The sequence below is a fragment of the Anastrepha obliqua genome, chromosome 1, assembly GCF_027943255.1.
Source record: "Anastrepha obliqua isolate idAnaObli1 chromosome 1, idAnaObli1_1.0, whole genome shotgun sequence".
Lineage (NCBI taxonomy): Eukaryota > Metazoa > Arthropoda > Insecta > Diptera > Tephritidae > Anastrepha > Anastrepha obliqua.
In genome coordinates, this window is record NC_072892.1 from 119,854,600 (window position 1) to 119,880,720 (window position 26,121).

The following is a 26,121-nucleotide window of genomic DNA, read 5'->3' on the forward strand; positions in this document are numbered from 1 at the left end:
AAGGGGTTATATGACATTAATCCTTACCACATCCAGAAAAACTGCGTATAACGAAAAAGAGGGCGTGGCACCTCCCATACAACTGGAATTTTTTATAGTCCATATCTCTGGAAGTATTTAGGCAAGGCCAATGAAATTTGGTAAGGGGTTATATGAGGTTAATCCCTAACACCTCCAAGAAAACTGAGAAAAACGATAAAGGGGGCTTAGCACCTCCCATATAAATGCTATTTTTCATTGTCCATATCTCCGGAAGTATTTGGGCTAGACAACTGAAATTTGGTAAGAGATTATATAAGGTTAATACCTAACACCTGCATGAAAACTGGTGATAGCTAGAAATAGGGCTGAATTGAATGCATTCTCTTATTGGTAAAGCTTTATCGGTAAGTAAACAGTCTAGCAATCTAACCAACTCATGGCCAATTATATGTAGCCTGCTCCAGAGTTGGCGCACCGAAAAACCTTTTTATTTATACTCAAAATAATATAAGAAAAAATGTCGTATATCCGATCGTTTTAACTAATACCTAAACTGACTTAAAAAAGCTAAAGTTGTTTTATTTACATAGCATACTTTTTGATAGAAATGTGGGGTGAAACCCACGGGTATAAGCTAGTAAATAATAAATAAATGAGCCCAATTAATAAAAATGTGACGGAAACGATGGTAATATAGCTGAAATTATTCTACGAGTTGTATTTTATAGGCAAGTAAGCCAAGATCATTACGGGTGCCATGAGTACAACCTCTGGCGATGCCCTAAATGCTATACTTGATTTGCTCCCCCTGGTTCTTAAGATACAACAGGACGCAATAAAAGCATTGTATAGACTCCATAAATATGGTTTCTGGCACGAAGACGGAACTTCGGTACTTAGAGAAATCTTTAAGTTGCTATCTGAGCAGTATCCACTGTTTTTGGCACCTACTGGGTTGCCCATATTCGACGGACCCATGTGTTTTTTTTTTAAATCAAAGAAAAATACAATTTTTTTGATGTTGACGATAATAATCTTTTTATTTGGTTCAAGTAGATTTGTTGACATCACTTTTTGAATATGATATCTCTCAAATGGCCGCCTTGAGCCTGTACGGCGTATTGTGTTCCATAATTTTAGCTAACATTTCGGCTGGAATATCGGCTATTTCCTCACGGATGTTGTTCTTGAGCTCTTCTATGGTTTTTGGCTTATTAATATAAACCTTTGATTTTAAATATCTCCACAAGAAGAAGTCAGGTGGCGTTAAATCGGGCGAATGCGCTATTTTTCGACATCAAACGACGAGGAAACAATTTCTTAAAAAAATCGATTGTGGTGCGATCAGCGATTATGTATGCAATATACATAAAGAGCGATGGTCCGGTCTAGAACGCTGGAAAACAGAAAACTGTCAAACTTTTTACTAAAACTTGGAAGTAAAGACGTTCGGTTGATGGTCGGTATTATTATAGGACACAACCCATGGGGTCAGCATATGAGCACCATTGGAATCATTGAGGACCCAATGTGCCTGTCTTGCTTGAAGAAGGCGGATAGCACTGAGCTTTTTCTCTGTGAGTGTCCTACCTTTACTAGAGTTTACCAGTTTTGGGTTCCGATGTCGAGAATGAGTAATATTTGTTCTTTAAGACTGTATGATATTTACAGATTTGCCAAAGAATCTGGAAAATTCTCACAGGACTAACTATCTCTATCTCTGTTTGTATTCTTTCCTATATCTTTCTCTGATACTTTTCTTCTTCCCCCCTTGACTATCTACCCTCTTTCCAGAGCTCTAAATACAATGGGCTTTTTAGCCTGAGTGTTTTAGGAGCCACGAAATCTCTTGGGGCTACTTGGCTCGACATATTCATTTTCAAGCCAAGATCCCTACGTAAAATTTTCCATTTAGGCGAAAGACAAAGGTCGACAAGTTTAAAATGACGACAAATCGAATGCGGTAACTTCTTCAATACTTTACTCTAGAAATTTGCGAACAGATTTATTTTTTTTTCAAGTAAGTTCCTACAATTTGGAAGCGTTGTTTTGGCGTTAAGTGATTCATGATGACTTGCCAAACTTTACTAATCAGAAATGCCAAAACAGTTTCTCATTCTGAGTTGTCAAACCATAGATAGGTGATATACTTGTAGGTAGTTCTCATACAGCTAAACACATAAGATATGAAACCCCCGATATTAGATCGGTGTGCCGTATGAATGTATATTTAATACTCACATAACGTGATTCACAGCAGTTCCTCCTTAAACAAGTAAAATGATGCAGTTATCGTTAACGCGCACTTAAGTTAAAATATGAAAAAAAATTATTTAAGGATATTTAAAAGGTTTTTGAAAGTTTGATAAGAAGTATTTTCCTACATTATAAATACATAATTAACTGAAATGAAAATGCGATTTTTTAATGAAATATTACAATAACAATACACCTCTTGTTAGAGGGCAAGTCACGCATTTAACCCTTTACTGCATGATTTAATAAAGCGTGGAAAAAATTATTTCACGGTGGAAATAAATTTATTTAATTATCAGTAAGGCATATTAAGGGGTTGGAGGTAGTCAGATTTTCAAAAAATTGGATTTGTTTTTGCATTTTCTTAAAGTATTGGGTTGTCCGGAAAGAAATTGCCGATTTTTTAAAAGAAAGTAAATATTGTACATTTTTACTAAAACTCCTGGCCTTTATTTGCGAAAAACTGAATCAAGTGCGATTTTATAGCCTCATTATTGCCGAAAGTTTTACCATTTAAGGAGTTCTGCAAAGACCAAAACAAGTGGTAGTCTGACGGCGCAAGGTCAGGGCTATATGGTGGATGCATCAAAAGTTTCCAAGCCAAGCTCTCTCAGTTTTTGGCGAGTGACCAAAGATGTATGCGGTCTAGCGTTGTCCTGATGAGATATGCGATTGATCAATTCTGGCCACTTCTCGTTGATGGCTGTATTCAATTTGCCCAATTGTTGGCAGTAGATATCCGAATTAGTCGTTTGGTTCCTCTGAAGCAGCTAAAAATATACCACACCTTTCCAGTTCCACCAAACTGACAGCGTAATCTTCTTTTGGTGAATATCAGCCTTTGAAGTGGTTTGTGGCGTTTCATCATGCTTGGACCATCCATGATCGTTTTCAATTGACGTTTTTGTAAGCAATATATGTATTTTTCATCGCCAGTAATAATCCGTTTCAAAAAAGGGATCGACTTCATTGCGTTTACGATGCATATCACAAGCGTTCATTCGGTTGTTTAAACGAATTTCTTTCAATTCATGTGGTACCCAAATGTTAAGCTTTTTTGCTGGTCCAAGACTCTTTATATGCTCATGAGTGGTTGGTTTCGGTATATTTAACTTCTCTCTAATATCACGCAAAGTTACATGACGATCCAATTCGAGTAAAGCCTTGATAACGTCTTCATGGACATCACTTGACCGACCTGAACGTGGCTCATTTTTAAGTGCAAAATCTCTAGAACAGAATTTGATAATTCTTTTAAGGCTTTATCACCATATAAATCAGGTAACTTTTTAGCTACCTTCTCTGCGCTTTTACCTTTATGGAAATAATAAAGGAAAATATGACGAAAATGCTCTTTTGTGGGCTCCATATTAAAATTGACGTAAAACTAACAAATATAAACAAAATTACGCGCACTTTTTTCTAAAGCAAGCTAAAAGTGACAGCTAATAGCTGTTCGAAGAAAAAATTAAATTAACAATTATCAACGCCGTCTATATGTAAAATCGGCAATTACAATTCTTTGACAATTATTAATTTTTTTTGTTGAAATTTAGCTAAAGTCAAGTCGAAAAATAATGTAGTTTTTTGTTATGTTTTTATTTTTGTAAAATAAAGCAATTGACTAGCAAAAAAAAAAATAAATTTTGAAAATCATAATTTTTTCGGGCCGCTGACTACCCCTAATCCCTTAAAAGAAAAATAATTGCTAAATATATATTTAATTAAATTAGTTTACATTATTTTATAATTCTTAATTTGGAAATAAAATGGAATTGAAAATGCCATACCATATATGGGATTATATGCGGTAAAGGGTTAAATATTTTTTTATGTATGAAAACTTTGAATTCGATGAAAGTTTGAAGAAATAAAATATAAATTATAATTCTGTTTACAATATCTTGAATGCATTGAAAATGCCATAGGCGGCAATAAAATAATTAATAATCACTTTGCAATCGCTTTTGCGGCATATCTACGAGGTGATTGTAAAATAATACCCCCATATGTAGTCACATTAAATGATCAGTTGTCAATGAGGCAATGCTCGAGTTCTAATTGCAAAAACAACAAAAAACTCCCTTCTCGCTCTGTCAAACAACATAACGGTAGCCATGTAATAGAAAAAGAAATAAATGTGAAAATAAAGCAAAAAGAAATACGACCAAGAAATTTGTGCAAAGAACAAATCCATAACCAGCAATCGGTAATCACCGCACAATGTTCACCCAAAGCAGCACACAGCTGACCACACCACCTCCTGCCCGCCCATGCCAAACCATCGATTGCTAAACCGTTAAATGCGCTAAAATAAGCTTTGCTTGTTTGATCACCACTAATACTACTTTTTGTAGCTGTCAAAGCGATCAAACATTTCGAGCTGAACAGTTCGCTTCAATAACTACTTACATACATACATAGATATGTATACGGGTATATGACTGTACTTGCGACTGGCTAATGTAGCAATGAGTTTGCGCTCGCAGTCTTTCGTTAAGTTTGGAATCAGGTTCTTAGCTAGTCATCGAGTTTAAGGAAAGTTCAACGTTTTGTTTCGTTTTTATTCGTATTTTATCGTCTGTTTGCGGATATATAACACATTTTTGGTGTTCATCACTTACGAAACTATGAAACGTTAATGGTTGTGTAAATATTTAATATTATATATGAAATCAAATCAAAGTGGATAGAACCTAATGGAAAAAATGAACAATAAGCGAAAAGTAATGGGAAAATTTTTGAATGAAAAAACTTAGCAAACAATGTTATGCCAAAGGTAGTCGTGTTTTTTCGAAATAGTTAAACACCTGCACTATCCGTAGACAAACGTGGCCCGAATTAAGTAGGGAGGATCTAAGGATCGTAGTAGTTCTCCTAGTTGGACGCTGTATAATAGGAAGGCATACCAGTGGAAAAGAGGCACGTTCCAATGACTATTGTTGAAGCTGTTAGAAGACTGGCTCTGTGTAGAAAACGCTGAGAAGGCTCAGTCTCTCTCTGAAACTAAATAGTATATCCAGCTTTTTAAGGCCACCCAATGGCTTAGAGAGGACCAAGCAGAGTAAGAATAGGATAGTTTCGGTGGTATCAAAGGCATTTAACTGGCTTAATTGAGTCGAAGCTCAGGCACTGCTGAAAGTAAGTGGTTATTAACGAGTGGCCCAATTACAAGACCATGTTTTTGAATCATATCTACACCACGCTATTAAAGGATAGCACATCAGTACTCTGAAGAGTTTTGACTATTTTCATTTTTTGTTCATGTTTTTTTTTAATACTCATGATTTTTTATATAAAAAACTTCGTGCATTGGGTGTGTAGAGAAAATGTACAATACCGTCAGGCAAAAGCATATAAAAAATCAACGAGATTTTTAAAAGCTTCAAACTTGCACTTTATATTTATATTATACTAAACTTTAATAAGCTATAAAATTGCATACCAAAAATCTATCTAGAAATTAAAATACAAATAAAAATCACGAAACAGGGATGAAAAATTTATGAAATTTTCATAACTTCTGTATACAATTTTAAAATTCGACTCGTATTGTTTTTGTTAGACAATAGCACTTTAATATAAAAATAGTGAGCATTAAAAAAAATAGAAAAATTATCAAAGCTTATAAATATGAGCATTTGTTATTATATGTCGCGAGCTGTATGCTCCTTTGACCGCATGCCAGCCTTTGCTGACTTTTGCTTAAATCCAAAATCATTGAACAACTCATTGAACGCTTGATAAGAATCCAGTGGATTATTATTCACTTACAAGTCCTAATTGGAATAAAAAATAATGGTATCACCTAGAAAACTCGTTTTAGAAGTCAATATCCGCGAAGAGAGTAACTTAAGAGAGAGAGAGAGAGAGAGAGAGTTACTTTAAACTTTGGGTTACGTTAGGTTAGAATAAATGGCTATCCACACGAGGCACTCGCTTAGTCAAAGAATCGAAATTCGTCCATTGTGATGGCACTCAGAGGAAAAACAAAGCGAAAAGACTAAACAGCGTGAAAAAGGAAGATGGGGCTTTGGATTAGATAATATCGACCAACGTTTACATTTCTCTTGGCCGCTTCATGCTACTGATAAAATTCACCAGGCGTATGATAGTTAAACCTGCTACATCTGTAGGTATAACAAAGAAGTTAAAAACCAGGTGTCTGAATCTTAGACCGACGAGAGCAAGGCAGCTGAAAAGAAGGTGCTGAAATGTTACCACCTCATCCTCCAGACAGTTTCTGCAGAAAGGTAATCCTAAGGCCCCTCGCGCGGATACCTAACGGACAATGCCTAGTAAGGACACTTACTAAATTCGAGGGCTCCGGCTTTGTTAGGCTTAACCCTTCGAGCGCTTTCTATCTACACGTGGCCAGAATGATTGCGCGACTTTCTACGTTTACGCACTAACCCAGCGCTTGCTTAGCTGATGAGAGGCCCATCTTTCCAGGAGTATACCACAGGTTCTCAAGGGAAACCCAATCCTCTCATTTCACGGTGAAACCGTCTCTAGGGTTTCCTGTCAAGCCACCTCATCAGCCCAGCAGTTTTCCGCAATACCACTGCGGCCGCGAACCCAAATAGACTTAATATTAAAGTATTTTGAAACAGTTGAGAGAGAAATTAGGCATTCCTCGACTAATTTCGAACAATAACAACGAGCCCAGGGCCCTAGTTGCCGACTGACTATCGGAGTAGATATTTACAGTAATTGAAGAAGTAAGCAAAATGCGATAAAATGGGTACTAATGTGTTTCAACACTGGAGGCAGTCAGGGTTTTCAAAATTGCACACGAGGAAATGGAACTCCATCTCTTCTGCGCTGCAATTCAGCAATTTCATTTTCCTTAATGTTCCTATGTCCTGGAACACAGATCAGAGATATGCTACCTGTACACACAAGAGATTTGGTGTCCTTTTTACAGGAGCTGACTAGTTTGGATCTACACGATGGTGTCGTCAGAGCCTTTATCGCGGCTTGGATATTCAAAACATATCTCTCTTGCTCCTGAAAAGCATAAGATACTGCTGTTTCGGTAGTTTTAAGAAAATAGATAAATTGGCTTATTTAGTGACAGCCTCTGCTTCGACTCCCGATTCCATCCAGGAGGTGTCAGTGAAGACAGAGGTACCAGCATCGGTACAGATCTTGCCCTCGCGACAATCCTGCCTACTTGGAAAGAGCCTCAAACTACAGTTTGCGGATAAAGAGATCTATACGAGGTTCACAGAAATACGGTGTTAACTGCCCTTTAATTCTACTCTAAGTAAACTTGTTCAGCAGTCAGTAAGAATATATTTTTCATTTGACGAAATATGTAAGTAAATTGAATTTCAGGCGTAAATAAATGATTTTATTTGCAGAATGCTCAGGTCAATTTCCTTCCATCTCCTGAACAACAGGCGCTTGCCTTAGCCAATTAGCTTAACTTTGCCTGCTGAATTTGTCTACTGTGCAGTGGAAATATGAGTTGGCTACACTGTAGAATATTTAATACAAATTTTATTTTACAGTCGTACGATTACATTGAGTATCATTACAAATTTATACTTCACTTCAACAAGCGCTAGCACCTGATTTTCTCCGATTACTAACTTTTAAGCGTCTTTTAATTATGGAAAATTAAAAAAAGTTAATACCTATGCATACTTGTATAAAGTTAAAGCCAACAACAGTGCGATATGCTGCTCTAGCCATCTTTAGCCAGCCACACACTTCAAACAGGAGCATCTTTATAGAGCTGCTTGAAATTTCGCGACAAGTGTTGAGTTGAAAGTATCGGTGCAGCTCAGTATGCTGTCAAATTGGAGTCGTGAAAGTGGTACATACATATATACATATAATACATACATATACAAAAAAATCACGAAATAATGACGGCATACCGGTATTTTGAGGAAACGGTAAGCTGGATGGAGAATTCGTCACTGATGAATATACCAGATTTAGGTGAATGGCATCGGATGAGCATGAAAAGTTTCTTTGTCAAATTTGATGTTTTTTTAAAGATACATACGTACTCGTACGTAACGTGAGTGGAAAGAAATAAAATTTAAATTTTTGATGCCAACAAACGTAATCTTCTAATGCATATTACGATGTGAAATGCTACTTAAAGTGTGAGCTGAGTGCTCGCAAACCATCAACACAGCGCAAATAAAGCGAGGCGCATTGTCCATGACATTCGCGTGCGAGTGTGCCCAATTTTGGCGTACAAGTTTGCATACGTGAGCGGCAAAATAAATGTCACACGATCCATATAAAACGTGTATGGTTGCTTAAAAATGTAGGTGATTATACAAGGTGGCACAAAATTAATCATCCAATTTTGGTTTTGAATAACTTTTTTTAACAAAATAAAAAGTAAATTTAGAGCAATGGATATTTATGCGCTTCATTGCTTGTCTGTTTGTAAAGGGGCCGCGAAAGGCGCGCTTAGATGTTGTTTTAAATAAGACACGTACAAATTTAGGTTCTTTCAGGTTCACTATTTCTTATCCAAAATGCAGATCTTAACAATTATATGTGAAAAATGCCATCATTTAAATGTCTACCAAGAGAATGTCTGATGGCAATATTTGATGAAGCATCGCTGGGGGTATTTGAGAGAAAGATTCTGTGGAAAATGTTTGGATCTTTGAATATCGCAGGCGATGGGACGATGAGCTGTATGAACTTCACGACGACATAGACATAGCGCAGCAAATAAAGATCCAGCGGATACGTTGGCTGGGTCATGTCGTCCAAATGGATACAAACGCTCCACCTCTGAAATAATTCGATGCATTACGATGCGATAGCTGGTGGTAGCAGAGGAAGAAAAAGCGCTATTACCCGTTGGAATGATGAGGTGGAGGAGAGCTTGGAATTCACATACACTTTCTATGTGTTCCTATAAGGTAGTCTATGATGATGATACCAACTACTGCACAAATGGAAAGTCAGTCTGAAAGTCAGTTCTATGCTCACTCCTACTAGGCCGGATCCGTCTAATTACTCAACAAGTAGACTCCGTGGTCCATCTATTATTGGTCTGCGCGATGTAGACCGACCTGATTTAGACCCTGCTTAAGAATAAAGGGATGCATACCTACTGCGCCGAGTTCATTGATTTAAGATCCATTCCCCTCCTAGCTAGTTCATTCGCAATGAAATATCAAGGAATGGCTCTATGTCTAATGACTCAAACAACGTTCGTGGTGCAACGCTTAGTCAGCTCATTTAGAAATTAGAATAATGTAGAGTTGCGACGTGTATGGAGAAGGTGTCATAGGCGAGTTTACTGCACAGAAATGGTTTGGTAAGTTCAAAACTGGCGACTTTGACGTCGATGACACGTCCGCAGCGGAAGGCTTTCTGAATTCAAATCACTTTTGAAGGTTGCCAAACCAGTCGTGAACTGGAAACAATTAACTACGATCATTCAACAAAGAAAGTCTCCTTCAAATTGCTTCTCAGTATCTCGCCCGCCATCGAGCAACTCGCGGTCATAAACAGCACTTTTTGTGCCTATACATTAATATGAAGCAAAGAAAGGATTAGATGGCTCCAAGAGGTATGCCAAAGACGAGAGTCAAGGCGGATCTTCATTCAAAGAAGATCATGATATGTGTTTGGTGGGACTGGTGGTGTACAGGGGATTGCTCAAAAAGAATGCCATGGTCAACATAGAGCTCTACATTGCTCAGCTACATCGCGTGAATGAGGTCATTCGACTGAAAAGACTGATCGACATGGTCAAACCATACTCCTTCGCGACAACGCCAGGCTCCATGTTGCACAAATCATCAAAGCTGCATTCTAAGAGCTCGAATGGGCATCGACGTATTCTATGGAACTTGCACCACCGACTACCATCTTTTCCGCTCCATGTCAAGCCATATGAAGGGTGTTGCCTTCAATAACAAAGACGTCCTTAAAAACTGGCTCAATAACTTCTTTGACACCAGACCAGGAAATTTTTGGCGGAACGGCATTAACAAATTATTCGAGAGGTGGGAAGAGGGAAGAGAGTGGGAGCAACGGCGAATATATTGATTAATTTGTTGATTTTGTTTTTTGTTTAAATAAAAGTATTCGGCAAAAACGCTACGAGCTTTTTCCCCAACTCAATATTTTCGTTCTGACTGCCATCTTGACTGCCAGAGTAGGCAGTGATTGGTTGTTCTACAAAGACGAGTCATTGACCCATAACGCACCTTTCTTATAGTTATCAACTCAGCTTAGAAAATACTGCAATATTCAGGTAGCCGTATCCTTAGGTTCATCTGGGTGCTTCATAATAAATATTAGACCAAAAAATTGTTGGGATTAGTGGTATATGATTGCTTTTTAAGAGCTTGAGAACTGAAAATGATAATATCAAATATTATCAAACAGAAATATTGTTGGAAAACTATAATTTTTTTATTATAATCTGATTGATAATTTAATGGTATTTATTTTTTAAATATGTTCGCTGCGGCTTGTACAATATGGATATCAAATGAAAGCTGTAGATAAGTGCTTTAATACGGGTAATTTTCATACCTATTGATGACTAGGGTCTCGAAATATATGCCAAAACGTGAACCCGCCGTGTCTTTGCACCGAATTAAACCAAACTTATGCACATTGTTAAATAAGTATTGAAAATGGGTTTCGTAAAGTTTGGTTGTAATTCGGAGCACTGGCAACGGGTACAGCGTTCTTTTGAACCAGCCATAATGTCGCTTACTTTTTTAACGCTTGGGGCGGAACTGAACTGTCATTTTGACAGTGTGAGTTACAATGTGTCAATATTTCTTTCTGATTTGGATGCCATAAGGAAAAAACGTAAGTGCAACATGTAAAAATTGTATGTGCATTTTTTTGGAGTGGATTTTGGAACAGTGAATAATTCCTTACGAAATTTGAGAATTTAATGTGAAATCCGAATGAAATTATGTGTTCGTGCTCCAATGCTTAATAAAACATATAAATTGAAACGAAAAATTCATGGATGATCAGGAAAAAAGACGATTGTTTCTTAGTTATTCATATGCGTTGATTTGAAATTTAAAAACAATCTTCTTTTTTCCTGATTTTCAATTTATATTTTATATTTACTCAAAAACAAATAGAAAAACAAAAAATATTGTTTATGCCAAAGCGCTTGAATAAAGAATAAAGGAATAAATAATATGAAAACCATATATTTTCTGTTCTAAACCATATCTATTCTATTTTAGTGTGCCCAGCGAAGGGGCCGGGTTTGCTAGTATATGTATATATATAAATGAGCCAAGATCCTCACGAAAAATTTTCCACGTTGTCGCAGGACAAAGGCCAACAAGTTGAGTACGCGGATGAAATCACATTTCGGTGGCTTCTTAAACACTTCGCTCTAAGTGTAAAGCGAATTTCCATAACTTGAAAACTTGCCAAACCTTAGTGAATAGAAATGTTAAGACAGTTTGCCATTTTCAGCTCTCAAACCATAGTTATTGATATCAATAGTCCTCATGCAGCTAAAAAAACACCTGATACAGGGAGGCGAAAAATTAATCATTCACTTTGTTAACAAATAAAGCTATTTGCAAAAACTATAAATAGGGTGATTAATTGTGTGTCAATTGGTATAATATTAAGTCACAAGAAATACCCTATGCAACTTCTCTAGACTCATGTATGAGCAAGCAATTTCAGTACTCATCCGGAAACTCAAAATGCCATACTAATGAAACAATCTCTCTAACTTGATTTACAATGAAACAACTTTATAAATTACTAAACTTAGGATTCATTAAATATGATTAACTTCCCTTGATGGAATACGTCATGGCTATTATCACATACGAGTTACACATATATGTACATATGGGTAAATCACAAACAACCTTATTAATGCGAGTACTGTTTACTCGGTAATTAAATAGCTGACATATATAGCAGAAACGATTTTTCAATATTTGTATTTTTTCATTTATAAATAAATAAGTGACTTTGCTATATCTTTATTAAATTTTAATACTTAACAGCTGTCGCAAAAGTAACAAATGTCATTACTAGTCACTGAACGTAATTAAACGTGTTTGTGCCTACACTAACTAATTTGGCTTTTGTCTAGCAGGAAATCAATGAAATTGAAACTGACACCATAGCAAAACCAAATAATAATATTTATCGCATGACATAACTTGGATGATGTACTCGTTGTGGTTGATGTGTGGTTGTTGTCACGCAAGGCTGGAATGCAAACTGTTGTGTTTAATAATAATGTATTACAATATGTATAAGTGTATAATAAAAGTGTGACACAAAAAATGTGTGCAGACTTAGGGCGAACTCCTTTGATATTTTCCCCTACTAAAACAGCTATATTTTATAAATATTTTATGCCGGCTTCGTTGGAGGAGAGATAAGCATTCGCAAATTTGCCACTATCAGCCAAAGCGAGGTATCTTTAAAGAAATTACTTTTTTCCTATAATTTTTAATACTTTACGCCCTTCAAGTTGAAAGCCAAGCATGCGACTTTGCAACTTTGAAGAAATAGCCAAATCCAAACAAGCACGTTCAGCCTCCATTGCCCTAGTATGTTTGTATGCAAAGCCAAAGTGAAAAGTGAAAAGGAAAAAAAGTGAAAAAATGTATGATAACAAAATATTGTATTTAATAAAAGCTACTACATATTAGCTATGATATGCGGCATATGCGGTGAAAGCTGTCAAATCTCATAAAACAAATAACTTCACATGCAAATTCGGTGTGAAGGTATGCAAAGCAATTGCCGAGGAATACAAAGCGAAACAAAAATGTGAAATGGCTTTGCGAACTTTATAAGCCATTCAACTACAATATAAAAAAGTTTGTGAGCTCTTTTCAAGACGTCTGTAGCATGAGTTGAAGCAAAGAAGTGGAAGAAATTTCCATTTTTATATTTACCTGCAGTGGGTAATCCCTGCAAAGCTATTAGCACGTTCTCGAAGATTATCATTTTACATATTAACTTTCATATTCACATATAATAAAAATGAGGTTCGAAATTTCTAAGATTTTTACCAAATGTTTAAATTATACAGTTACAATAAAAATGAGGACTACGGTTGGCGTGGAATGAAATTAGTATGCGCATTTGGACTTCTAACATTTTGCAAATGCAAAATTTCTATATTTTTTCACCACAAGGTGGATTTGCTAAATATATATACATAAGTATAAAGAAATCATTACGAGTACCTTAATACAGGAAGACTCTAATAAACTGCGTTAAATAACTTTCGCACAGGGTTAGGTTAGGTTAGGTTAAATGGCTGCCCTTGCGAGGGGCCCACTTGGACAAAAATTAAAATTTGTCCGTTGTGATACCACACATGGGGAGGGGAGCAGGAAAGATGGAGAAGCCACAAAGAATCCAGGGCTTGGATTAGAGCATCTGAGGATGACGACCAACGAGTGGCGATTTATGTTTATGCTAACCGCTTCAAGTTGCTGATGAATTCCACCAGATTTGTGATATATAAGTCCGGAATATCCGCTGGTGTCGCGAAAAAGTGAGAGCCCAGATAGCACAATGCCTTATTGACAATTTTTGTTAACTTATTTGACAAAAATTATGTTTACAAATCCAAGTTTTACTCTGTGCAAATTAAAAAAATCAACAAATTTTCATCAAAATTGAAATTATTTTGATTGAAAATTCTGCATTTGTGTCCTTTTTTATTACTAAAGATACTTGATTTTGAAAAAGTGTTATTGTGCTTGTGCATCTTTATGATTTAAGTCCTTGAAAATGTTCGCTTCGGTTTCCAATCGGCTTCGGCCGAAATTGGGCGAAATTCAGTTCGGTTCGGTGTCGCTAACGGCTCAGTTACGAAAGCGATAAAAAAAATTTGGAAATTACGATTTAATTCGTTTCAAAAGATTATGCATCCGGTCCTTAAACATTTTTTTATTAACAAATTTATTTAAAAAAATTGTTCCCTATTTTAATTTTTTGTGGGTACTAGCCTATAAATTATGAAATCTCAGGTTCTTTCAAACAAAGGAAAATAAAATAATTTTATAATTCTTTCATTAATTTTTGTAATCCTTTTATATGCAGAGGATTTGTTCTAGCATAGTTTAATGAGCTATTCTCTCTTGAACCTTTTTATGTTCTTGAAGAATCGCTTCGACCGCCATGATTCAATTATTAAACATTAGAATTTTGACACTCTGTTACAAAAGGTTGCATTTCAGAAGGGTGAACAAAGTGGTAGCGGAAAAATTAAATCCCTTTCGTTAAAATGGTAGCAAAAGAGTGTTTTCACACACAAACTATGTTTAAAAATAAATTTAAATTATTATTCCCACCCTTTTTGGGGGATCCTCCTCCTATTTGTGTAGTGCATCTTGTTGTTGTTCCAAAAGTGGAGGGATCTACAGTTTCAAGTCGACTCCGAATGGAAGATATTTTTTATAAAGAGCTTTTTAATGGTCAAAATGCACTCGGAGGTTTCCCGCTGCCTACTGAGGGCTGGCCGCTATTGGAAAAAACTTGTTTGTTCATTTTGGTGTTTCACTGGGATTCTAACCTATGTTTTCTCTGAATTCCGAATGGTAGTCACATATCAAACCATTCGGCTATGGCGGCAGCCCAAGTATAAATAAATAAATGGTACAAATGACCAAGTGCGATATTAAAAAACTTGTTTAACTTAATCCCAGAACTATATTTTGTTAATTAATTTTGAAATCTGAAACCAATCGCGAAATTATGAATATTCGCCAATATGAAGCTATTATGTTACCTATGCCGAAATGGATCATAATAAATTCTTGCATAGATTAAATGGATTAGTCATAAATTTATTTCCCTAAGCTTTGTACATACTTGCATCTTATTTTACAACGCTTTGTAACGCCACATAAGTTTGACCTTGGACTCTTAAGTCTGAATTTCTCTTACATTACTTACTTTAAAATTGGGTCCTTGGCTACTCTGGAGTGGGGGGAAATGAAAGAGCGGATGAGTGTACAAGAAAAGGCTCTGAGCTTGACCTTCAGCGGGTGGCAGAGGACATAGGCAATACTCTAAATGAACTGCGATGAACTTGATCGCTAAACCAATAGAAGGTGGTCTCTGCCTACTGAGTGCAGGGTCTCTAAAGTGCGCTGGCCAAAACTGAATCTTAAAAGAATAAAATGTCTGCTTTGGTTCAACAGATCAACTATTAGCGTTCTTATAGGTGTTATAACGGGTCACTGCACTATTGGCACGCTAGCCATTAGAATGGGTGTACCTCACAATGATTTCTGCCGGAGTTGTGGAGATGAAGAAGAAATTAAGTCGGTACAACACCTTCTCTGTGAATGTCCTGCTCTTCAACGAAGCCGTGTCAAATATCTTGACGATTATTTCTCTGAAGACCTGAGAAATTTGTAAAATGTCTCACTGGAAAGACTTGTTGCCTTCTTAAAAACATTTAAATGGTTTAAGCAACTTAGTTAAGAAATCAAATTAGTTGGAAATCAAATGCAGGTATCACAATGGGCCTTAAGGTGACCGAGTGGTTTGTCTTAGACAATCAACCTGTCTAACCTCACCTAACTACTCTTCTTCTTCTTGATTGGCCCGATAATAACTCATGTGAACAAATTTTTCAGTCCCAGGTATCCGCTTAAAAGAGAGTAGGTACATTGTACTCATATACCAAACTTCTTCTTGATTGGCGCGATAGATGCTTTTTAGCCGAGCTTAGCTTTCGTGCTAACCGGCGCCAGTTGGACACACCAAGTGAAATCAATTCCTTCTTCAACTGATCTTTCCAACGCAGAGGAGGTTTTGCCAAATGAAAACTTGTTGGTAATTTATCTATTTTTTGAAGTGAAAACTTCTTTAGAATCTTTGGGAGTGATTTGAGACTCGATGAAACGAAAAAGCGACACTACGAAGCGTTATATTATATGTTGATATACGTATACGTGTGTGGCTGCGTACTGCTGAGCCACGCTAGTATAGTGAGTATTGTAGTATGTATACTACACTGCCTATTACTTTCTTTGTTCTTTAGTTCAAGCGTCATACGTATGTATGTTTGTATGTATGTTAGTAAATATGTGTGCGCGCCTGCGTATTACGGAGCCACGGTGAGCGAGAAGGCATTATGTATACCTATACTACACTACCTAATACTTGCTTAAACCAAGCATCCTACGAATGTTTGTGTATATGTTAGTACGTCTGTGTAATATACGCGTTACTACGCTCATAATAGCAACCGCGTGTGCTGTATTGCGCCCGTATTTTTATATTCGTAAATATTTTCATTTTTAAATATTTACCGCAATTGCAGGCGGTGTTGCAATATACCACAATCAAAATGACGGTGCTCGTATTGTAACTCCACAGATAGATTTGAATGCACAGCAACTAGAATCACTGTCTGTTCAGCTCTCTAAAGTGGGAGAAATATTTGCATGCGAAACCAGATTGAGCAATGGAAAAACAGTTTTAGTTGTGGCAATTTATATTTCACCGAATCAATCATTAAATAGCATCACGGAATTCATTCACGAAAATTTAATAAAGTATTCACCAGAAGTATCGCGGATACTTAGAAAAGATTACGATAAAGTTCCAATGATTTTAAGTGGCGATTTTAACGTAAATTTTGCATTGGACACAGCGGTTCCTTTAATTGACTTTCTCAATACAACATTCAATTTGAAAATGTGTAAAAATCGCACTGCATCGACAACACGATCGAAAACAACAATTGACGCGGTATTTCAAAGATATGTTGACAACATCGAAACCAAAGCATTTGTATCATATTTTAGCTATCATAAGTCACTCGTATCATTTGTTGAAATTGAAAACATTGAGGATAAAATGAAGAAAATAAAATAGGAACTTTATAGCAATATTATAATGAACCTATAATTATCCCGCTCCTAATGCTGCTTTCTTCTCATTCTCTCTCAGTTTGTTTTACGCGTCTAACCGTTAAACTGGTATTTTTTTCTATTTTTAAAGCAACCTAGTAAGTACTTCTGCAGCCTATATTTGAAAGGAATTGTCAAAATGTTAAATCTTTCGCGCGCATTGCTACGAAAAATGCTCTACGCCATCCTTTGTGAGGATGTATTCCCTATCGTACTGGTCTTGGACATATCAAGTAAGTTCTTGCTCATAACCACACCCTTTTGAAAAAGAAATGTTTTCCCTACAATGTTTACTTTTCTTCCACTTTTACTAAAAATTTCTAGAGTTAGCAACACAGTGCCTTGCTAAGGGAGGCAATTTGTCAAGAGGCAACGAGAAAGCTGTTTACTGAACAAATCTTATTGAATCATGATCAGCCCCATTCATTCAATATCCATAATTTGTGATAAACGATTCACCGTCTCCTGAGTTTCTTTCAAATGACCAAATTGTTTATGTTTATTTACTCACACCTCAGAAGTGACCTCAAAAATATTAATTGATAACTTGAAGTTTAAGGCACACCGTCGCATATATGTACATATGTACATACAAACGTACGCATTGAATTGATTTGGCTTCATAGCAAAACCAATCTATGGAGACAGCGAAGAGAACACCTAAAACGAAATGCCAGCAAAACTAGTTTTTTTGATGCTACGCGGAAAATGCTAAGAACAGCATAGTGAAGAGTTGGTGTTGGTGTCAGTGATAGGCGAGAAGAAGATATAACAAAACTCAGAGTAGCATAAATAGCAAAGCAAAAGTAAAGAGCATCTTACGACAGCCACAAAAATGTTTTCTGATCCTCAAGTTTACAAAGCTTTTGTGTAAAGAAGAAATGTGCGGTGTTTAGAGAAGAAGAACATAAGGGAAAACAAGAAAGCGAATAGGCAATGCCTAGAACTCGTTAGCACTGCTACAAATGTTGAGTTGCTGAATGTATTGGCAATAGTGAACATGAATGTGGCTGCTTCTGTATGTATGTATGTGTGTATGTATGGCTGTATTTATGTATTGAAAAGCAAGTGCTTGGAAAACCTGGCAGGAAAATCAACGTGTTCTAAACCACAAACATAGTTCGTTACCTTCTAGTGAATGCGGCGTTATGCTTACTTTATATGCTCGTGCCCTTGTCCAAGCAGCAGTACTGATTTTGTAATTAATCCTATTTTTAGACAATCCTTTAATGAACTCGACTGAAAAAAATAAAATATAATGGGATGTCTTGATTGATTTTCAAGAAATTCGAGAATTTGTTAAGAGTATCAGCTACTCTTTGCATTAATAAGTCAAAATAGACACATTTCGGTAGTATGAAAAAGCCCTAAGTGTCCAGCTTGCTATAATTCCTATATATGAAAAACCCAGAAACGGAACGTATCAGGAAGTGTTCGATTTCCCATGACTTTAATAGGTGAAAAATCGGTCGACAGCACGCATATAGGGTCTTTCATGCTCGAGTTTCGTTTTTAGAAATGTTTTGTTTTGACTTCTGTCATAGTTAGATGGTATTTTCTTTGGCAAATTTATTGAGTAGGAAATCTACTATAGTGAAAATTCGGTTCTTCGCGAGGTTGAAGATATTTTCAGCTATAATTTCGGTTATTATTATAATGATTCAATAGAGTCCTTAATAAAAAAGACAATCAAAAATATATATTTGTTTTTGTTGTTGTAGCAGCATCGAATGATTGGGGAACGCTGATGAAGTAACTGTCCTTCGGCAGACAAAAATCCGGGTCGTTCCGTTAACGTAGAACCGACTGTCGTAGGAGCGGTAAAACCGATAGTGATGGGGCTCGGTTTCGACTGGCTCGTTGCCAGACATAAAAGCCAGTGCATGTTCGGTCACTTAATTGAAGATTTCGCTGATATAAAGGAAACTGTTGAAGAAAATTAAAATTAGTCAATTGGACGGTGTTCACAGGAATTTAGTCTATCTGCAATCAACGTTTGTTGATTTTTGTGCAAGAATTTGACCCTTGAGTAGGCACAACAAAGAAGGCCATAACGCCCTCATAGAGAATTCAACCAAGAAAAACCTGACGAGTTTACCTCAAAAATCATCTTCCCTTATGTTGTTCATTCCAATTTATAAAGAAAATTAAATAAATTCGTCATATTTGGGCTTTGATAATCCACAGCAATATGGGGTCTGCTAATGTCACTGGATATATATTATTTTCTATGAGCGTCAATGCATTTCTTGGTGGAGATATTTATGTTAACTAGATTGTTAATGTTGTTAATGCTGTGAATAATGCTTGCGATTTAACAAGATTGTACGATGTGCCATAGTTAGGTTAGGTTAGGTTAGCCAGGTTGCTTGTCTAAGACAAGACACTCGGTGAGACTAAGTCACATTCTGCATACCTGCATTTGATTTCCATCCCTTAACTAAGTTGCTTAAACTACTTAGAACTTTTTAAGAAGGTAACTAAAGTGAGACATTTTGCAAATGTCCCAGGTCTTTAAAGAAATAATCGCTAAGATATCTGCCACGGGTTCTTTGAAGAGCAGGACATTCACAGAGAAGATGTTGTACCGACTTAATTTCTTCTTCATCTCCACAACTCCGGCAGAAATCATTGTGAGGTACACAAATTCTATTGCCTAGTGTGCCAATAGTGCAGTGACCCGTTATAACACCTCTGAGGACCCTGGTAGTTGATCTGTTGAATCAAAGCAGACATTTTATCCTTTTAAGATTCAGTTTTGGCCAGCGACTTTAGAGGCCCTGCAGTTAGTAGGCAAAGACCACCTTCTATTGATTTCCGCGATTACGCTCAAGTCAATCGCAGTGTGCAGTTCGTTTAGAGGTATGCTTATGCCCTCTACCACTCTCTGAAGGTCAAGCGCAGAGCATTTCTTTGCACACTTATCCGCTCTTTCATTTCCCTCCACTCCAGAGTGGCCGGGGACCCAACAAAGTGTGGTGTTGTGTTGTGAGATAAGCGAGAGTGGCCTTCCGCATTCTTTATCACATCATGAATTAATGCGTGATGATTCCAATGCGTTGATCGCTGCTTGACTATTTAAAAAAAAATGGTGAGATTTGCCAGAGTTAAGTCCATTAGTCTTATCGTGCAGTCTTTGCAGCTTTGTCTAAAGTGTAGATCTCAGCTTGAAAGGCGCTATACCGGTCTGGGAGTTTAAAGGGAACAGTTAAAGGATAATTGCTCTGAGTACACTACCGATCCAGTGCCATTGTCTATCTTTGAGCCGTCAGTATAAATATGGTGACCACCATCATCTGATATGACTCTGGCCTTCCAATCTTCTGAATACTCGACATCACATTTGATAGTTTTTGTTCAGATTTTTATCTTGGGAACAAGATAGTCTATTTTTGATACTTCTTGGAAGTGTTCCACAGATAGTAAAACTCTTGCAAGTCCGGCCTATTTGCCTTAGTATGTAGGATCACTTCCCCCGCCATCTGTGGCGTCGATTAGAGCGCACCTGTTATTCCTACACACGTTGGACTTTTATGAGATTCTTTAGGTAGGATTGTGTCTGCGCCGCCCCCACCACACGAAAGCTCCATAAGTTAAAATGGGTTTGATGTACGGTATCGTTGTCTTATATCTTCTAGTGAACAAAACTAGTTCGATCTTGGTTGGGTTAAACATTATGTAGAGCTGGCCCTCTAACAGAGTTCCCTTAACGCTGATTGCAGGACACCGCTGATAGTCCAGAGAAATATCTCTATCATCGCCTGATTTAATACCTTTAAACTATTTCATGTTAAATCGACTATCTGAAAGATAGTGCTTATTTGTATAAGCGCCAAACAATTTAAGATAGGCCCAAATCCCAGCAAAAGAATTCAATTCTGTACGAGCGAATCAGGGAATATTTGGAGAATATCATACATTTTTTACGAATTTTTGATGCTCTACTACAGATAATAATTAGATAAACGTATTCCCATTCAAAATACGTATTTGATATAATTTTAAGAAAGAAACTCGTGCTTGGCACACCCTGCACTATACTTACATAGAATTGCCGCTAGTTCTTAACTAGAAACTGGTTTCATTGACTTTACTGCTTGAAGCTAACCCTGTAGGAAAATTACATTTGCACGTATGCACATGCTGAGTCTACGTTTGAACGAATTTTATGGGCGCTACTATCATTACAAGTATATTTATTGTTGGTGTTGCTGTTTGCTAAATGCTTTCCAAGATCTTTGACCTGTTACAACGCTGCCGAGGAGAGTCCATATACCTTTCATCGAAAAGTGCTAGAGTTGCTGAAAAAGCGCTCAAACTTTTTTTTACTTTTTCTTTTTATTTTCTTCCACACATACATACATACATATTTATATATTTACACTTCATACTATTTTAATTTTTTTCTCTCTCTCGATCGTATAACACTTGTACTTGTGCAATTACGGTGTTCCATTCTGTATTTGTTTTGTTGCTGCGTTTGTTCTTCAGAATGTACATATGTGTGTGTACTATATATGTGTTTGTTAGCAGGTTTCTTGAATTACTTGTAGGTTGTGTGCACCTAATGCGTAACTAAATTAACGGTTAGGGCGCGTTACGTGTACAATAATCGCACGGCCAAGAATTACAGCGAGGAAATAAGAAATTAACGCTGTTGGACTGACGGACGGGGTGGATGGATGGCTGTCGGTATTTGAAGTCATCATTAAGGTATTATATTATACCAGTTATTCTTTTTTTATTTTATTCCCCGCTAGCAAGTGTAAAATATTAAATGTATTGTTGGTATAAGAAGCAAACATATGTTCAGATGTGTATGAATACTCACAGTAGCGTATGCAGAAAATTCTATTGGTGGACAGTTTTTTTCAGTTCTTTCTTTGTGCCGGTACTTTTGATTCAATAGTTCGCTACATGCAGCAAACCACAAGGCGCTATAAGTATTACATATTGGCGGCCGCTGTAGCCGAATGGATTGGTGCGTGACCACCCTTCGGAAGTGACTATGTTCGAAACACCGGACATGAAAACACAAATGATTGAAGGAAGTGCTTTCTAACAGCAGTCGCTCGTCGGCAGGTAATGGCAAACTTCCGAGTGTATTTCTACCATGAAAAAGCTTCTCATAAAAAACCGTCTGCCGTTCGATGGCGGCATAAAACTGCGGCACACCACAAATAGGAAAAGAAGCTCGGCCAAACTCACAGCAAAAAGTGTAAGCGCCAATTACTATTATTATTATTTTTACTATTTCGTATTAAAATGTCCCAATTAGTATTCCCAAGAAAATCACATAAGAAAGGATTTTTTTAAGGGATTCATAAGTAGTCAGTTTTTTTTTTAATTCTAAAATCGACAGAGCAATGGTTCTTTTTCTACAACTCTTTCAAAACCTTTACAAGGGTGCTGATTTTTCAAGATTTTTAGTAAAAAATGTTTTCAGTAGAATACACTTTGGTCCCGAATGTCATAATTTGTTGCATAAACGGCCGATTGGATGGTAGTTGACCGCGTATAAGCTGCGATTCGACTCCAATAGACTACATTTTGATGGGAGCAGTTAAGCATAAATGTTACGCCAACCACCGGCAGACATTTTAAGATTCAAAAGTTGAAACATGAAATCAATGCCATTTGAAAAATAAATTAAGTTGGTGGAACGGGCTTCTGGAAGTGATTTGCATCATTGTGTTCCGCGTTTCATCTCTTAGGATCCATTTACAACTTCGACTGATATAACAACACATCCGAGTAGGTATAACAGCTAAAACCGTTAGAAGACGACTTTTAGAAAAAATAACTTACGCATGAACGCATGAACACCTGCCACTTTTCGAAAAAATAACTTGCGCATGAATGCATGAATGCTATAAATAATCCACTTCATACTTTTGGAATAACTTCGTCTTGAGCGATGGACGCAATTTTGATATTTAAGAATTAAATGACAGAGGTTAAGGTTTAGCATCTGGCCGACATTTCGACCTAAGAGACCTTTCGTGCCCCCAGTGGTAGTATTTTGCGGTAGCCTTCAAATCGAAATATTGGTTGTAAGTGGATAAAATTAGCCTTAGAAGGGGAAATAAGTCTCTATTCGGTTGCAAACTTTCACTGATCCACACATCGTTCGAGAAGCTTGCAAAGTCATTTGCTAAGATTCCATTTAGGAAGGGTGCTTACGCTTAGTTGTAGTTACCTAATGAAACAAAATCCTCATATAGAAGGGGTTTAAGGTGACACATTACAACCTCCATAATTTTCCTAAACATTTCCATTAGAATTGCAAATTTTTTAATTCGAATTTTTTAAAAAGTTTCGAAAATTCAGATTTATAGCCCATTGAATTTAAGTATAACAAAGTGTAAGTTTAAAGTAACTCCAAAATTGCATTGATTTCTGAAATTTTTTTTGTTTTTTGTTTTTGCTGACAGTGCTGTTTTTTTTTCATGTTATAAATATAAATGTAAGTGGATAAAATTAGCCTTAGAAGGGGAAATAAGTCTCTATTCGGTTGCAAACTTTCACTGATCCACACATCGTTCGAGAAGCTTGCAAAGTCATTTGCTAAGATTCCATTTAGGAAGGGTGCTTACGCTTAGTTGTAGTTACCTAATGAAACAAAATCCTCATATAGAAGGGGTTTAAGGTGACACATTACAACCTCCATAATTTTCCTAAACATTTCCATTAGAATTGCAAATTTTTTAATTCGAATTTTTTAAAAAGTTTCGAAAATTCAGATTTATAGCCCATTGAATTTAAGTATGACAAAGTGTAAGTTTAAAGTAACTCCAAAATTGCATTGATTTCTGAAATTTTTTTTGTTTTTTGTTTTTGCTGACAGTGCTGTTTTTTTTTCATGTTATAAATATCGAGCATTCTGTTTAAAAGAGTTTGAAAGGTTGATAACATTTTGTTTAATTTTTTCAAATTTTCGCAATAGTTGAAGGGTGTATGTATTTTATAGGAGAATGAACTATATTTTCATTAAAAAATTATCAAAATTAAATAAGAAACAAATAAATTGTCAATAATTCCATGTGCTATAGTCTATATAAGGTGGTGGTATTCGAGCAACAAAAACATTTTTTAGATTATGTGTTAAGGGAAATATGTGAAGAATAGAAAAAGGGAAATATGAGAAGAAGAAAATAAATGAAAAATATATAAAAATACATAGTTTGTCGCGTATTTCCAACACAACAACAACTTTCTGTCATTCGGTTTTACAGATATTTCTAAAGCCGAATTGAAGAAGAAGAAATCAACTACTCCAAGCACATCACCTTCTATAGAAATGCCTAGTTATTTAACGCACTGTAAGCATTTATTTCTGCTTTGTTCTTCTTTTACATAGATACATTCAAAAAAGCGGAAGTATACAAGTTTTTGTCTTAAAATTTTTGGTGCTTAAACTACTTTTTTCAGGAAATCAATAAACTTCAGTAAGTTACTATAATTTGAACAAATAAAAAATTGCTTAAATAACACTTAACATATACAAGTATTTTTCAAAAAAATAAATATACTCAAGTTCTTTAAGACCAATATTTTGCCCTAGCAATGGTCTTAGAGTTAGAATAGAATCCTCAAATACACAGACGCAGAGGGCGGCCTAAAGGCTATTTTCGACGCGGGCTTCATGAGAAATTATGCAGCAAAAATCTCACCTGGATGCAAGCTAAACTGACAGCCAAAGATAGAAAAAAGTGAAAATCATTGACTTTGACACTATGCGCCTCATAATCGGCGCTTAAACAAACATTAATCAAAAAAAATTCTTTACGATGTGCTAATTAGCGGGACAGGCTGTATACACAGATCCGTCGATATAAATCGGAAAAATATTTCGGAAGGCATTGGCGTTAGGTTCAGATCTGCTGATTAAGGAACACTTCGTTTTAATTTTCCTTTTTGCGGCAAGACCCCCATTTGTATGTGCGCTTCGCGAACTCAACGAGATTTCCATTTTTATTTTGCTTGATTTTTCATTGCCCAAGAATGGGTTTACTGAATTATTAAAATGAATTTTATTTTAGTGCTTTCTGCACTTTAGCTCTAAGTTATCGTTTTAGTCAGTAAGAACTTTTATAGTTTATTGACTTCTTGAAATAAATAAATAAAAAGGTTAGTGTATTCGTTTCTGATCGACAATAGATTACGATGGTAGGTGGTAGTGTTACTGTATGTCGAGAGTAGTATAGCAGAGTTGCGATGTTGAAATCGGCCGGAAAAAGTTCTAAAGAGGTAACTGACTGATTTGGATGCAAAAATGACAATACGCAATAACAAAAAAAAAACAATAAGAATTTCATTCACCAACAACAACCAGTGCCAATACTGGACTGCAATCCTTTTAAGTCCCCGTTGGGCACCTTTTTAAAAGCCTTCGGTTGGGCACTCGTGTCTAGCGTTTTTTTCGTCCTGCTCGAGGATACTTTTTAAAAGGTTATATCCATAAATTGATAGAAAATTAAGATTCAGGAAGCTACCTGGAAGTCGTTAGCTGTAATAGAAATATGTTAAATTCACATCAAAAGTCGAAAAGCCAGTCTGGGCAGACCCTGGTGCCCAAAAGGAGGGTTAACTATTACATGTGGGACAAAGAAGAAGAATAGATTAATGCAAGGCCTCATAAATGGAAAGCCAACGTAAAATGGCAGTGATGTCCAAAATTGCCAAAACTGAGTTGGCGCTTAAGGTCTAAACTGAAGTTGGTTATAGCCTCCAAAAGCCTGAATAATTTTCAACTATGATATGAGGATTCCCTCATTGTACATAGCATAGATATGTATGTATGTAAATATTTATTAGCACATATCCACTACTTTTATTTTTAAATTCAATATTCCGCATACACCTGGAGGACACTGTAAAAATACATGGGTATGGTGCGGTACATATGTAAGTGCACCAACAGCTCAACAGGTGACTAGCGAAGTCATTGAACGATTCACTGTAAAACAAAAGTACGCATATACATATGTAT

General features: G+C 36.3%; 2 protein-coding genes across 4 annotated transcripts in view; one reads left to right on the top strand and one right to left on the bottom strand.

Annotated features, from left to right (window-relative positions):
* The window catches only part of LOC129235889 (ATP-binding cassette sub-family G member 8), a 93,165-nt gene that overhangs the window by 65,951 nt on the left and 1,093 nt on the right, over nt 1–26,121 (bottom strand). The window lies entirely within an intron of this gene.
* LOC129235890 (ATP-binding cassette sub-family G member 5) overlaps nt 1–26,121 on the top strand; it is a 55,745-nt gene that overhangs the window by 16,292 nt on the left and 13,332 nt on the right. The gene's annotated exons all lie outside the window — the stretch shown is intronic.